This window comes from Rhodnius prolixus, unplaced genomic scaffold (assembly GCF_049639745.1).
Source record: "Rhodnius prolixus isolate KJV_2025 unplaced genomic scaffold, Rpr scaffold_12, whole genome shotgun sequence".
Lineage (NCBI taxonomy): Eukaryota > Metazoa > Arthropoda > Insecta > Hemiptera > Reduviidae > Rhodnius > Rhodnius prolixus.
In genome coordinates this window covers 7578544-7592690 of record NW_027411635.1, presented here as the reverse complement: position 1 = coordinate 7592690, position 14147 = coordinate 7578544, and the positions used below count along the sequence as shown (strand labels likewise).

Genomic DNA, 14147 nt, shown 5'->3' with positions numbered 1-14147 from the left:
TTACTGTAACGATTGCGATAAGGGAGTTATAAAATACCCTAGAATTGAGTCACTGTATTCACAACTTGAAGTTTTTATAACGGCTATTTTACACAAACATTTATTTTTTTAATACTCTAAACGCTAAATTTTATTTTAAATGGACGCATTTTACAGGCGGTTGCCTGTGTTTATAAATAAATAAATAAAAACTATGTCTCCACCGCAGGATCACACGGTTGTCACCAGCGCAGGTTTTTGTTTTACTAATATGTGCCATTTCTACAGTTTTTATTAGTTAAAGAAATCCGCAGTGAACTGTTCTATGCCACTCGCGACATAAGCGTCTAAATATGTGCCGTGTCTTATCTAATCATAACTTGCCTCAAGGTAAACTATGCACAGATAAGACGTATAGTAAACAGAACTAATACAGAACAAAACAAAATTGCGTAAAAAGCTGAATACAGATTCAAAATTAAATTTATATTCATTAAAGATCAAATAAAATTATTATAAAAAGTTCATAATACACTTCCAAATATTCAAAACAGTATAAAATAGTGATACATACATATGTAGTTAGTGAGAAGTTTATCCTCATTTCCCAGCGACTTAAATATATTATCACAAGAAGATTATGGTTAAGGTAGGTCCCTATCAGAGTTGTTAAGAATATCAAAGATAATGTGCTTGAAAAAAAAACATTTTTAGACCGTCTTATCTTCGTAAGTCCTGGTAAAAATTCAGACAGCACAATTTGTTGCCCAAATTTCAGTTGTCAACAATTTTAATTTTATGTAGCCTTGGCGTGTAGTTAATAGCTTAATAATATGAGGTACCAATGCCAATAAGAAACTAAAATGGATCATCTTCATGGGCAACAGTCATATTTAGAAATATCACTGAACAAAATTAGTGCATTACCCAAATGAAAAGTGCAAGTTTAGTTCTACTGTAGAGTTAAAAGTAACGAACTATTAGATTTTTGTTTTTCAATGCTATGGTTCCATTAGTTAAAAATGCAAGGTTTTTTGCTAATTGCATCTAATGAATCTTAGTTAATTAAAAGTAAAATAGCAAATAGTTTGTACGGTAATTTGTGAGTGTTACTAGAATAAATAGTTCCTAGATTTAACAGTTTTATCTAATTTATTGCATAACACGTCAATATGTATCAGTTACATAAACTACTATTAATACCCAATTAGAATTAGGATATGAAAATGGTTGGTTTTACATTATATTTCAAAACTAGTTTGTTTTGTTATTATAAAGCTTTCCGCTTCAAAATATATCTCTAGACTTTTTTTTTTCTATAATTAGAACTTATCCATGGGCCAACCCATACCCTGTACTTCCCTTAATGGCGCAGTTAGGGCTCAGCAGGCAGAGTACAGTCATAGAGCTCCGCGCTCGGCCAACATTTTTGCTGTTAATAATTCCATCAATTTATTATTTTCATTAGTATTATGAAACAGCAGGCGAATATCAATGATGAAGACAAATCGACAGAGAAACTAATTAAGTTATCAGGAAACAAGTAAGTTTTCCATAATATTGTAACTGTGAGCTGGGCATTTATTAGGGACCACCATTTTTTTCATTTAAAAAATAAAATAAATAAGCGTATTTTTTCTGACGATTACAATTTTTGTATCTGTATCTTCCAATGCTGGCTCCTGAAGTTCATAGGTGGTGTTGAATCTGTTCTTCAAATGGTCTCAAATAATTGACAGTAATAAAAACATGATATATGCTGCGTAATAACCTCCAATGGAAAACTACCCACATTTCCCAAATTTATAAATTAGGTTTAAAAACAGTTTTCTCAGTTAATGACTTGAGTATTACATTTCTTCCTGAGCAAATAATTATATGTTATGAATAAATACACAAAAACGAAAGCTGAGCATATGAAGGTATATATTTTTTGATAAACTCGCAACTTTTGAGACTCACAATCTTATGTTTTGCATAATTCTCTCGTTAGACTTTATTTGATATGCTTCTATGACAGAAGAAGCAAGATGACCTTGATTCCTCCTTGACAAGTGAAAAATAGATATCCTGAAATTTGTATAGCTTCAATTTCAAAGGTGGTTAGCTTTTTTCGATGCGAAACTGATCAATTTAACTTAAACATCAACCTTAATCAATCATCTCTCACTCTTTTTCACTCATATGAATGATCTAGAACTCATGTTTATAATCAACAACTCCCTTATTGATGATAGTAATATTCTTTCCTTAATCTTAAACAGCATTCTTTTCACTTCACCCTCTTTTCCACATTCTTTATTCCAGACCCAAACATATCCTGGATTTACCTGTCTATAAAATAAAGCGCCTGCTTTTATAGTTCGGATAAAGCTTTGTCTAAAAGGGTAATTAGAAACGGATAATTAGCACTTAATTCTATACTGTAGTTTAATTTTTATTTTCAAATTAAAGTAGTTTATTTTTTAATTGTTTGGTAGGTGTTATACTTGTGTATTCCTTATTTTTAATTTAAAACGAGTCATCATCTGCGGTGCAGTATGACCTCCTGACAATGTTCTATCGTTGCAGAAAACACTATCCCTTTCTGATTACAGTAGAAGAATTTAGGAAGAAAAAATATCTAAGGGGAACGCTGGACACAAAACCGAAATCTCCGCGTTAAGTCCAACGCACTATCCACGGATTTATTTATATCCATTTGCTGAGTAGGGTTATTATTTTTATTCCAATTTTCCATTGCGAAGTGACAGAAGTGAGCCATCGGGCTGAAAGAAAACAAGTTATAGCCATAAAATGGTGGACTTTTGCTGCTGTTAACCAATTATTATTATTAAATTGTTTTGCCTACATATTCCACCATAAAATATTAGACAAGGAATATATTAGTTCCAAATTACACCGACAGATAGTAGTAAATACAGGCCACATTTATTCTTATATTTACCATTAAGTGTGGTAAAATTGTACAAAACTAAAATTGTAGACAGCTATTAAAAAATATTAAAAACTATCTTATGTGGTATATTAAGTTTGGGCTGATATGTAAGGAGATATTGCTTCCCAAATGTTTGGTGCCAGTAAAGCAGGCCACAAAGCGGTGGGCCAAATTTAGTAACTAATTCTTATAACTCAATTTGTCATGATCCAATCATACCTAATGATTGATGAGTCACACAAAATGTTCAGATTGATTAATTTTGTATATAAGAATTATAAAATTTAATAACTTTGAAGATAATCTATACAGTTTAAAATATTAAAAAAAACAACGCATTCCAAACAAGAATTCTTTAGGACATAAGAAAGATCAGATAAACAAAATACCTTCACAGTAAACTTCTAATCTTCCTTAAACATATTTCATTTTAAGCTTGTGCTGTATTTCCTATTTTCCAGCTAAAAAAAATTAGACTTCTGACCACAGAACCGTTTGTTGTTGCTCTGAGAAAAACTTATAATAAATTTCCGAACTTTTACTCAGTTAAGAACAAAATGTCCTGTTGAATAATTTTTCTTATTTATTGTCTCAGGAAAACATATATAAAAGCCATAAATAAAATTGAAGTATTTTTAGACTATAAAAGTTTTTATTTATGCCATCAAACTTCAAATTGTAAGAAAAGTGAACAGCTGGTGAAGCGACACTGTACTATTTGTGAAATAAAATATGTGTTTCAACAAGAGTTCTGTACGGCGTTAGTTTTTAAAAATTCACAAATCTTAAAGAAAATAAAAGATAGTTCATTGTGACCACCATCTTTGACTAAGTTTTAAAGGAGGACGCTCTCCGAATAAATAATCTAAAAATCACAAGAACGCTTGCTGTTAAACTGGCCAAGTGTCTAAGACACATTATAACAGACCATCTACAGACTGTGGGGTAAGGTAAAAAGTGAGGTACATGAACTTAAACCTCAACAGGCCTGTCACCACAAATACACATTACATGCCAGAGCATCTTTTTAAATAATGCATCAAACATGCTCATTTAAAGGAAAAATAACTTGTGATTAGAAATGGTTTTAGGGTGAAATCATTGTTAAATGAGGGAGAAGAATGGGGCTGGACAGCAGTCAAACGGTATTTTATGTAAGTGTCTATAACACTTCAAAAATAAAAAGAAAAAAGCTAGCTTTCTTAATAATTAAATTTTTATCTAAATTGCGGAACACTCTAAAATATTGCTGAACTGAGTGCCAGCTTTAGAGGTCAACTGTGTACTTAATATATTATTTTGAATATAAATATGATTAATATAACTACATGTTTTTTTTTAAAACAAAAAAAAAACCCTCACATGTAAACCTGTAATTGAGAAATGTAATAATTTTCAGGGAGAAAGATTACAGCGTAACGTTAAAAGTAGTGGGGGAACTTGTAGACTGATTACGATTCAAAAATAAGAAAAAGTGTTAGTAGCAACACGGAGTGACCAGTTAGGTTCTAAAACGTGGTCGAGTAGTCAACAAGCTTAACCATATGTCAGTTAGTCTGTGAAATTAATTTAATATATCAATACAAATTTTAGATTTTATAACAAGCGCTAGTTTTATTTTAATTATATTTAAAAGTGATAGTTAACGTTGTAATTGTTCTTCACTTTTGTAAGTATTTTCTACTATTTTTATTTATTTTATACTAAATTTTTATTTTCACTATTTATACAGTATTTTTCTGAATAAGAATTGATTGTAACAAAAGATATGTGCTAAAAATTGATGCAGCTTCACTGACCAGCCCAATTTGGTATAGCAATATCACCGGTAGGCCTAGTCCTATCTAAAATTACTAAAGAACATAAATTGTAGTATATTTAATTGTCTAAAATTTTAATTCTACACAGTTTTACCACAAAGTTAATGCTAAACAAAATATGAGTATAAATATTGTAGTGACACTGACCTATTCAAATTGAGAAAGCAATATCTTTTCAAGTAGCTGTCATATCTAGGTACCTAAATTACACTAAAAGTAATTGGCTTCAATTTTAGTTCAATATTTGGCATAGAGTTGAAGCTAACCACGATATTAGCTATAAAACAGTACAGCTTCACTGGCCTGCCCAATATTGGGCAGCAATATCACTGTAAGGATTAGTACTATCTAGAAATACCACTGAACATAAATTTTAAGTAAATATAACAGTCTCAATTTAGTTATGTATAGTTTTGCCATAGAGTTAACAGCTAAAATGCTAGCTGTCTTAAAGAGGTAAAATAGGACAGATTCACTGACCTGCCCAACTTAAGACAGCAATATCTCTTTTAAGTAGTTGTGCTATAAAGAAATATCTCAAATCATAAAGTGTAGTAAATTTAACTTCTGTAATTTAGATAGATTTTTTGTATTTTATTTTTTAGCGATTGGGTTATTGCTAAATGGTAAAAACACTAAACAGTGCAGCTTCTTGGAATTGCCAATTTTGGGACAGCAATATCTTCTGTAGAATTGTATCTATCTAAAAATACCACAGAACCTAAATTGTAATAAATTTTATTGGCTACAATTTTAGTTCTGTAAAAAAAAATGGCTATAAAAGAATATTCTTATCTGGAAATAACACTGAATATTAGTACTTTAGATCAAAATTTTTTTGAGCTACTTTTATAATTCATTTGATTGAATTTATTAATTTTGAATTTTCATCTTCTACAGGGCAATAAATTATCCTAGCAATTCTATTATCTATTAGTTAATATATGCAACCTTATGTTATGACCTTTGAATTTAGTGGAATTGATTAGGTTTGTAGTTTTTTATTTTTATTTGTCTCTGTTAGTGTTTTAAATTGTAGTTGGGAGGTTTTAACGAGGTTTCAAGAGATATTTGAATCTTACTATAGAATATACAGTTTTATTTTATTTTTTTTCATTGTAGATTTTTGAATTTTTTTTTTGGTTGAGGGGGGGATAATCGTACTAAGTTTGGAAAAAGTGGTTCCAACAAACTTTTTCATTGCGTGTACGTCCGCCGTAACTTGCGAACAATGGATCGCAATGTTCACATTTAATATTTAATTTTTGGATTCCTTGATGTGGCACCTGGCAATAAATTATCGGGGAAAATTAGGGTATTTGTTTTTAGGGAAAAAGGGTTGATTTCTTGCTAAAGTGATATTTTAGAATATTGTAAGGTCCCAATATAATTTGCATGCAGTTAAAAAGGTATAAAATAAGTTGCTAAAATTTTGAATTTAAAAAGAAAATTCCATAAAATGAAATTAATTATTTTAACCCACATGGACACACTTTTTTTTTGTGGATAATGTCGCCCAGGTTTTAATGTAAACTTCGTAGACAGAAATTTTATTAACAATTTTACGTCCAAACTATTGCTATCAAGGAGACGTGAAAGTAGGTGACAACAAGCAAACGTACTTTACTGCAAATTTTTTTAATAATAACCGATTAAATAAAATTCAAGGTCTAAGTCCGGGAAGCGAACCCCTCTAAACCAAACAATACACCTTAGCTTTGCGGGCCTCGCTTTTTACTCTAACCGCCTTGACTATAGTGTTAACTTTGCAAAAATTAAATATTATTAAAATGCTCGTAGTTAGTAAAAAAAATTTTATGAGTCAGAAACCTTGAGAATAGTATTAAGATATTTTCGTGTAAGTGTCCACACCAGGATTTTTTTTTTTTTAAATTGGATTCAATGATTAATTTGAATACGCTTATGTGTATGTTATCAGTCAATTACTGGGTTCGCGGGCTAGCTGTGATGTCACCCTTATTTCAACACTGTCTTACTGTGTTAAAATTTAACATGAATAATATTAAAAGCCATATATCTTCTCAGTAAAAATTCTAAATAAATAAATAAAAAATAATAATAGTAATAATAAGCATGTAAACTGCTGTTACAGGGTAATTCGCGTGTGTTAAGGTCCAGCCATCTGGGAGATGCAATGAACCCGCGCCTTACGATCAAATGGTGACCCAAAAACGATAATGAATTATATAACTAGGAATTTTGTAGCATACAGCTTATTTAATGCATCTACAAAAAAAAAAAATAAGGAAATTATGCAAAAACAAATAGATTTACTCTTAAATTGTAGATGACTGTTTTTTTTTTCTTTTGGTGACTGAATTATTAAAAGTAAAGTAATCGCCAATTTTTTTCAGGCGTGGCTTAACGTCCAACTACCAATTAGGTGTCTTGGGCGGGCGGGGGGCGGAGCTCATACTATAAACAATTTTTGTCTAACAAATAAATACACGGGATTCGAACTGGGAATTACCCACTAACAAAGCCATCTCTCTTGACCACTAGATCAATACCCGTCCCGACTGAATTATTAAATTTAAGTAGTAGAAAGATTATTGTCAATTTCAATCAAATAATCTTTCATTTCCCTTAGAATTACTTTTAAAATAATTATGTGTTTACACAACGGGAATTCACAATGGAAGTAGTCAAAGCATATATTTTTGAACAAACTTTAAAGATTTTATTTATTGCAATTAACGACAAACCTGCAGGACTCGAAGCTCTAGAAGGCTAATTTTGTAAAGTAAGGTAAAGTAATCGCCTATTTTTTTCAGGCGGTGCTTAACGTCCAACTACCAATTAGGTGTCGAGGACGAAGGCGACTAGCAAACATACTTTACTGTAAATTTCTTTTATTAACCTTTAAAGAAAATCCAAGGCCTAAAGACCGGGGAATCGAACCCAGTACCACACAATACATATTAGCTTTACAGGTTTCGCTTCTAAACGCTCGGCTACCGTGGGCTACCTTGCGCAATGGTAATATCGTAACCAATGAAGGCCTCCTGAGGTGCGATTATTGCTAGTTGAGAAAAAAAACTTAAAAAAATTAACTGTAAAATTTATTTAGTAAAGAGGGGCGCCACGGTAGCCGAGTGGTTAAGAGACTAGACCTGTAAAGCTAATATGTATTGTGGAACTGGGTTCGATTCCCCTGTCTTAAGCCTTGGATTTTATTTAATTGTTAATAAAAAAATTTTTACAGTAAAGTATGTTTGCTAATCACCTCCGTCCACGACACCTAATTTGGTAGTTGCACGTAAAGCTCGCCAGAAAAAAATAGGCAATTACTTTCTTAGAAACGAGAATTAAGTTCATCTAAATTTGATTGAAAACCTTACTTAGCACAAATGATATATTAAATTTTAACTTTCTGAGATTTTTGATTTCTGAGTAACGCACATAGCACCCACTGAAAATTGACAAATTTTTACAAAAAATAACAACACTTTCTTTGGAACTCAAATGAACTTAAAATCCAAAATCTGCACGTTTATAATTACCGTTTCTCTTATTAATAGCTAGAGAAGGTAAAATTGTGAAATCTTCAGAGATATGTGTATACAATATAACAATAGTTATTTATTTAACAAGTGTGGAAAGTAGTACTTTTCCTCTCGCGAGGCAGGGTTTGCACGCACGAGCGAGCGAAGCGAGTTAAATATTATATTTTTTCTGCAACCATTAGATTTATTAACTAAAAAAATTAAAAATTCCATTTTTATAGTCTACAAAAAGTAATTTATTTATTATAAACATTTATTGTTATATTACAATTATTTACATTACTTACGTATTTACATTACTTATTACATTTTCTGCTGTTTCTTTTATTGATGGAGGAGTGTTTTCTAAACAGGAATCACTAGAATCCATTTTAAATTTCTATAAGGTAACACTATAACCTTTTTAACTGTTATAATTAAAAATATCTAATTATTTATTAAAGTATTATTTTTATTTCTATATTCCTTTCAATTTTTATTTTATTTTTTAATATTCGTTTTTTAATTATTTAGTTACGTTAAATAAGCTTATTATAGTTTTACAGAAAATATTTATGTTAATAACAAAACTTCTTATATCAAGGAAGCACAATAAAGTTTTTCCACACACTAGTACGGAAAGTGACACTAATGGGAATTTCCCCCCACTAGTGTGGGAAGTTGGGCATTACACAGCTGATTTTAATTGAGTAATGAGAACTTCCCTACATGGTTGCAGAAAAATGATTTTTTTTTACAAAAATATGAACTTAAGAAGCTTCGAAACGTTTCTATTTCCAAAAAAGTGCTTTTAAAAGTACTTCATTTCAGTAAAATGCATTTTTTTTTGGCTTCTTTGGTACGTACTAAAATTATTTTAAGCTTTTCTGTGACCACATTTCTTATTTTAAATAGTAGCTTATTTAATTCGAATGTTTTGTGTCAATAAACTACTTTATGGTAACCCGTTATATTTGGGTTGTTTATTGCTTTGTTTTCTTGTACCAATATTATTTGCAGGTAAGAGATCTAACAATAAGTTTATTTCAAAACCCTCCCTTTTTAAATAAAATCTTTTGAAATATATTTTGGGCGCCTAAAGGTTTCTTTCCCACAAATCAGATTTTTGTCACCTTTTATTATTTTGTTGTTTATTGTGTTGTAAATACCATTTTAATTGACTTGTAAACTCCCATTTTGTCTAGGTAGGAACTAATTTCATACTATTCTGGCTTTCTACTTATGGACTGCAGCTACACAGTTCGGGCTAAGGTTTTTATCGTGCAAAGAGAGTATGCTATGAAAAGTAAAAAACAACTTCTTCTACTTCTTCTTCTTGCGGGGCTCTACAGCCCCATCAATGTGCTTTGGCCTCCTCGCTCCGCTTTCGCCAGTTCTCTTTATTTCTGTTTAGAATAGATTCTCATTAATATTACAGATCATGCTCGAAATGGCTTCCACCATTAGAGATGCTTAGACATGCTCTTTTCTGCCAATTTTACCTTACTGCCATAGAAATAGTTTCTGCTTTAACCGAGTTACAGGCATCTATTATTCTCTACTTTAGTTTATCTACAGATGCAATCCCGGGCTTGATTCTGATACACCTAGATTTAGAAATGCTTTTAGATAAGCAGAAATAAGGAAATAGTCCATAGGTGTCAAATCTGGTGAACGAGCTGGCCACTGAATCGCCCCTCTTGTCGATACAACACCATCAGGCATGTAAAGAGATATCTCGATAGGCAATTTGATTGATGGGCGTGTTATATCGACTCGGGCGGCGATTCAGTGGCCACCTACCTCGTTCACCGGATTTGACACCTATGGACTATTTCCTTTGAGGATACCTGAAAAACAAGGTGACTTTTTTCTTTTTTTTTCTTATTTCTGCTTATCTAAAAGCATTTCTAAATCTAGGTGTATCAGAATCAATAAATTCTATTCTATTTATCTCTTTATTTAGTTCTCTTTATTAGGCAGCTTCTTTCCAATTGCAGGTGTTCAGCATGTTCTTGGAGTCCTCGCTAACACCATTAAACCACCGGTAACCTAAGGGCGTCCAACTCTTCTTGTGAGCTGTACATTTTCCTCCATTACCTTTCTGGGTATCTCATTATCCGCCATTCTACTTACACGGCTTGCCCCAACGCAACCTACTTAATTTTATCACTTTAATGATGTCCGGGGGGGGGGCCTGGAATAGGTGTATCAGCTTCGCATTAGAGAGCGCCTTCTCCAGGTTTCCCTTTCGTTGAAGAATCATTCTTTCAAAGCTTAATAACAGTTTTTCATCGGCTTTCGTTATTATTTACCCAGGCTTCTGATCCGTAAGTGAGAACAGTCCGAATGAGCGTCTTATCACTCTAAAACTAAAGACAACTAGTAAATCTGAAACTAGAGTTAGGGGCCTAACGCCCCTCTAGTGGACCATTCAAGTTTCTAGGGTGTGCAGAGTAGGGTTTCGAATTTTTTTTTTTTCATTTATTGAAAACCCTCCTTATCTCACATCTTGCAGAAATCAGTTCTTCGGTACTGTTATAATCGTGTTTCTCATAAAACAGAGTAACGTCTGTGTAAAACCGAAATGAGAGACCTTCATTTGTTATTTACTATAATTGAATATGATTTCCAATATTTAGTTGCGTGGCATCAGATTCAAGGATTTCATTAATAATTAATAGTCTTTATTGGTTTAATATTAATTTTCTTTTTTTGTAATCAGCTTCCGCATTTACAGGCGTTGCATCAATGCAGAAATGCATCATCAAAAATGAAATTTTCATTTGTTATTTATAAACACACAAGTATAAATAGAACAATAAACTACACTATATATTTTCACTAAACCTCTTCTTATTTTCGCTTAATTAAGATACTGAGGGATCAGTGAACGCCAAGGATATTGCTAATAAAGTTACAAAAGTGGGCGTTAAGTATAAAAAAAGGGTGGACTCCTTCAAGTCTAGACCAGTGTTGACAGGGTGTAAAAGAACTTCAATCTCAAGTTTTTCTAGTTATCTTTCTTTAGTCACTTTTTCAATTTTTATTTTTAATTGAAGGCACAATAATATTTGTGGTGATTGGTGCCTCTTTTTCAAAGCACTGTCGGCTTCTGTTACAGGCAACACTGCTCATCACCGGAGAGTGAGCTTTTTAGAACCTCCTAAAAAAAAAAAAAATCTAAGGGCCATCAGCTGGATTCGAACCCAGTATGTTTAGAACGAAATCCAGTGCACTTAACACTAAACCTTTTTTTTCACTTCTTGGCTCTTTATAAATAAAAAATTAGTATGAAGATAAATAATGTTAGTCAAGTGGTTATAATTGTGGCTTTGTAACTAGAAGATCGCCGGTTCTAATCCAGTGTAAGCTACTTTTTTTATTTGATTATACACGATTAATATACTGAGCAAATTAGCCATTATTCTTAGCGATGACTATGGTAGCCTATGGGAAAATAGAGCTGATAATCATGCACAGTGCATGTTTGTGTTGTACTATTAAAAGTAAAGTAATTGCCTATTTTTTTTTCAGGCGGGCTTTACGCCCAACTACCACAATTAGGTGTCGTGGACGGAGGCGACTAGCAAACATACTTTACTATAAATTTCTTTCATTAACCATTAAATAAAATCCAAGGCCTACTAGACCGGGAATCGAACCCAGTGCCACACAATACATATTAGCTTTACAGGTCTCGCCTCTTAACCGCTCGGCTACCGTGGCGCCTTGTGTTGTACTATAATTGTACATGGTTATTGGTGACTGATTCATCATTAATCTTGAAGGAAGAAAGAATAATGGCTGCCAATTTCAGTCATTATTATTTTTGCTTTCGACCTAGTTCATCTCCAGAACTTATTTTATTGACAAATTACAATATTTTTTTTTACATTGTTATTGTAAATTTAGGGAGTCTTCTGTCCCTACTCTGCTTTGCTTTTAAAACGAATTAATTGTACATTATAACTCTACTGTAAAACATGTTTCTACAGCCCTGAAGGTGACCTGGTCCTTAGATTGAAAGCTCCGTTAAAATAATTACTGAATTTGACATTGTTTTGTCCTTTATACTGCAATGTTATTACAGAACCGAGCGAAGGGAAAACAGTATTCAAGGCAACACCTGATTTTGGCGTCCCTCTCCAAGGTTTACCTGAAAGGTCAAATTTCCTTTTAATACTAATTTATAAAATATGACATATTTTCTTTAAATTTAGAATATTTGAAATATTATTTAATTAATTCCAACATTGTAGAATTTTTTTTTTGAAACCATACATTACACTGAAATGTAACCTTGCATTAAAAGGCTATCTCAATCTCTCTCTCTCCGAGAACGTCTATCTTCAATTCGATTTCAACAACACATTTAACAGTACACTAGAGATAGGAACGTTCACTACAGAAAAATTATACTTTAGATAGAATCTACCAATCACTCTTTATCTACCCAAAAGTATAGTCGAACTTCTCAATAACGGACACTTGCGGGGGAAAGCAAAGTGGCCGCTGTTTGGAGGTGGTCGTTAGAAGGAGGTAGGCAAGTTTCTTAATGAAAAAATGTGGTTTTTTTTTCCAAACATCTATTTAAAAATTGTTTATTATTAATAGATTTAATAACGTGCATAATTGCATAATTATTTGGCTATATGATATGCATCAAATTTTTCTTAATTATCCAAAAACTACATATTGTTGACTTAATTAATAATTTTTATAATAATCATCACATTTATTCACAACAATAATAATTTATGGTAAAATTATCATCATACTATCATCTATTATTAGAAAAATAGAACAAACCTTTCGGCAAGTTGACGATGGCTCGATTTGGTTTTTGCAAAATCTTCCAACACATTTATTTTCTCTTCTAGAGTTAACCACCTTCGTTTGAGAGACATATCGGAAAAATAATATTGTTCGTCCAAAGTTGTAATGAAAAATGATTAAAATGGTACAAGATGTATGGAGCTTATATAGGAAACTTTAGGAAAAACCAGAAAAAAAACAAAAACTTGAGAGGGGATAATTATTTTGATCACCGCGTCAAACGAACTTTTTTAATAATAAGGTGGTCGTTGGTGGGAGGTGAGACATTTAATCCGTTCCCCAAAATCAATGTCCGCGGTTCGCTAGGTGGAGTGACCGTTAGACGGAGGTTCTTTTATATAGAAAGTGTATAGGGGTAAAACGGGGAAATCCAAAAACTGCCCGTAAACAGAGATGGTCGCTAGTGAGAGTGTCCTTTATGGGAGGCTTGACTGTATAACACATTTTTCGGAAAATATGTGTCAAATAAAAATTATAGATCTGTATATAGAATGGTTACACCAAGTTTGAACAAAAACGTAGGAGCCGTTTTCGCGGAAAATTTGGTACAGGTTTAATTTTAACGATTATTGTATAAGTGGTAAGGATTTACCAAAAAAACATTATTAGCGCTTTGAATTTGTATTATTTTTTAGTGACCATAAACAATTATTATTTAGGATTAAAACTAGCGACGGTTCGGTCAAAATAATTAAACAACAACTCAGTCTTTACGTCAACGTTTCAACGAATTTATTGTCTTCCTCAGTGGCCTGGTTATTAAAAAACTATTAGAAATGTTATCAATAACAATTCGTTAGAACTTAACGTGGTTTTGTGAGTTGATTGAGTTACAGAATTGGTTCTCACTTTTTTTCTGAAACTCAACCAATTTAGATAATCACGTAATTTCTAACGAATTGACATAAGTTATAATATTTTTTTTAAAATAAGATATTATGTATTTTTATTCGTGTGTTTCAATAGCCTAATTGTTGGGTTATTTATTTGTAATATCCAAGCCCTGAGGAAGACAATAAATTTGTCGAAACGTTGGCTTAAAGACGGGGTTGCCTTTTTTTTTAA

General features: G+C 31.9%; 1 protein-coding gene and 1 pseudogene across 2 annotated transcripts in view; both read left to right on the top strand.

Annotated features, from left to right (window-relative positions):
* Positions 1 to 470: 470 nt before the first annotated feature.
* Bcat (Branched chain amino acid transaminase) overlaps positions 471 to 14147 on the top strand; it is a 62165-nt gene continuing 48488 nt past the window's right edge. The window contains exon 1 of one of the 2 annotated variants that reach the window (XM_074143610.1): positions 471 to 628. The gene's annotated coding sequence lies outside the window, so the exon portion shown is untranslated. Of the gene's footprint in view, positions 629 to 4393; positions 4587 to 14147 lie in introns of those variants that run through there. The other variant, XM_074143609.1, reaches the window with a different exon arrangement.
* LOC141462099 (U4 spliceosomal RNA) lies at positions 7724 to 7832 on the top strand (annotated as a pseudogene).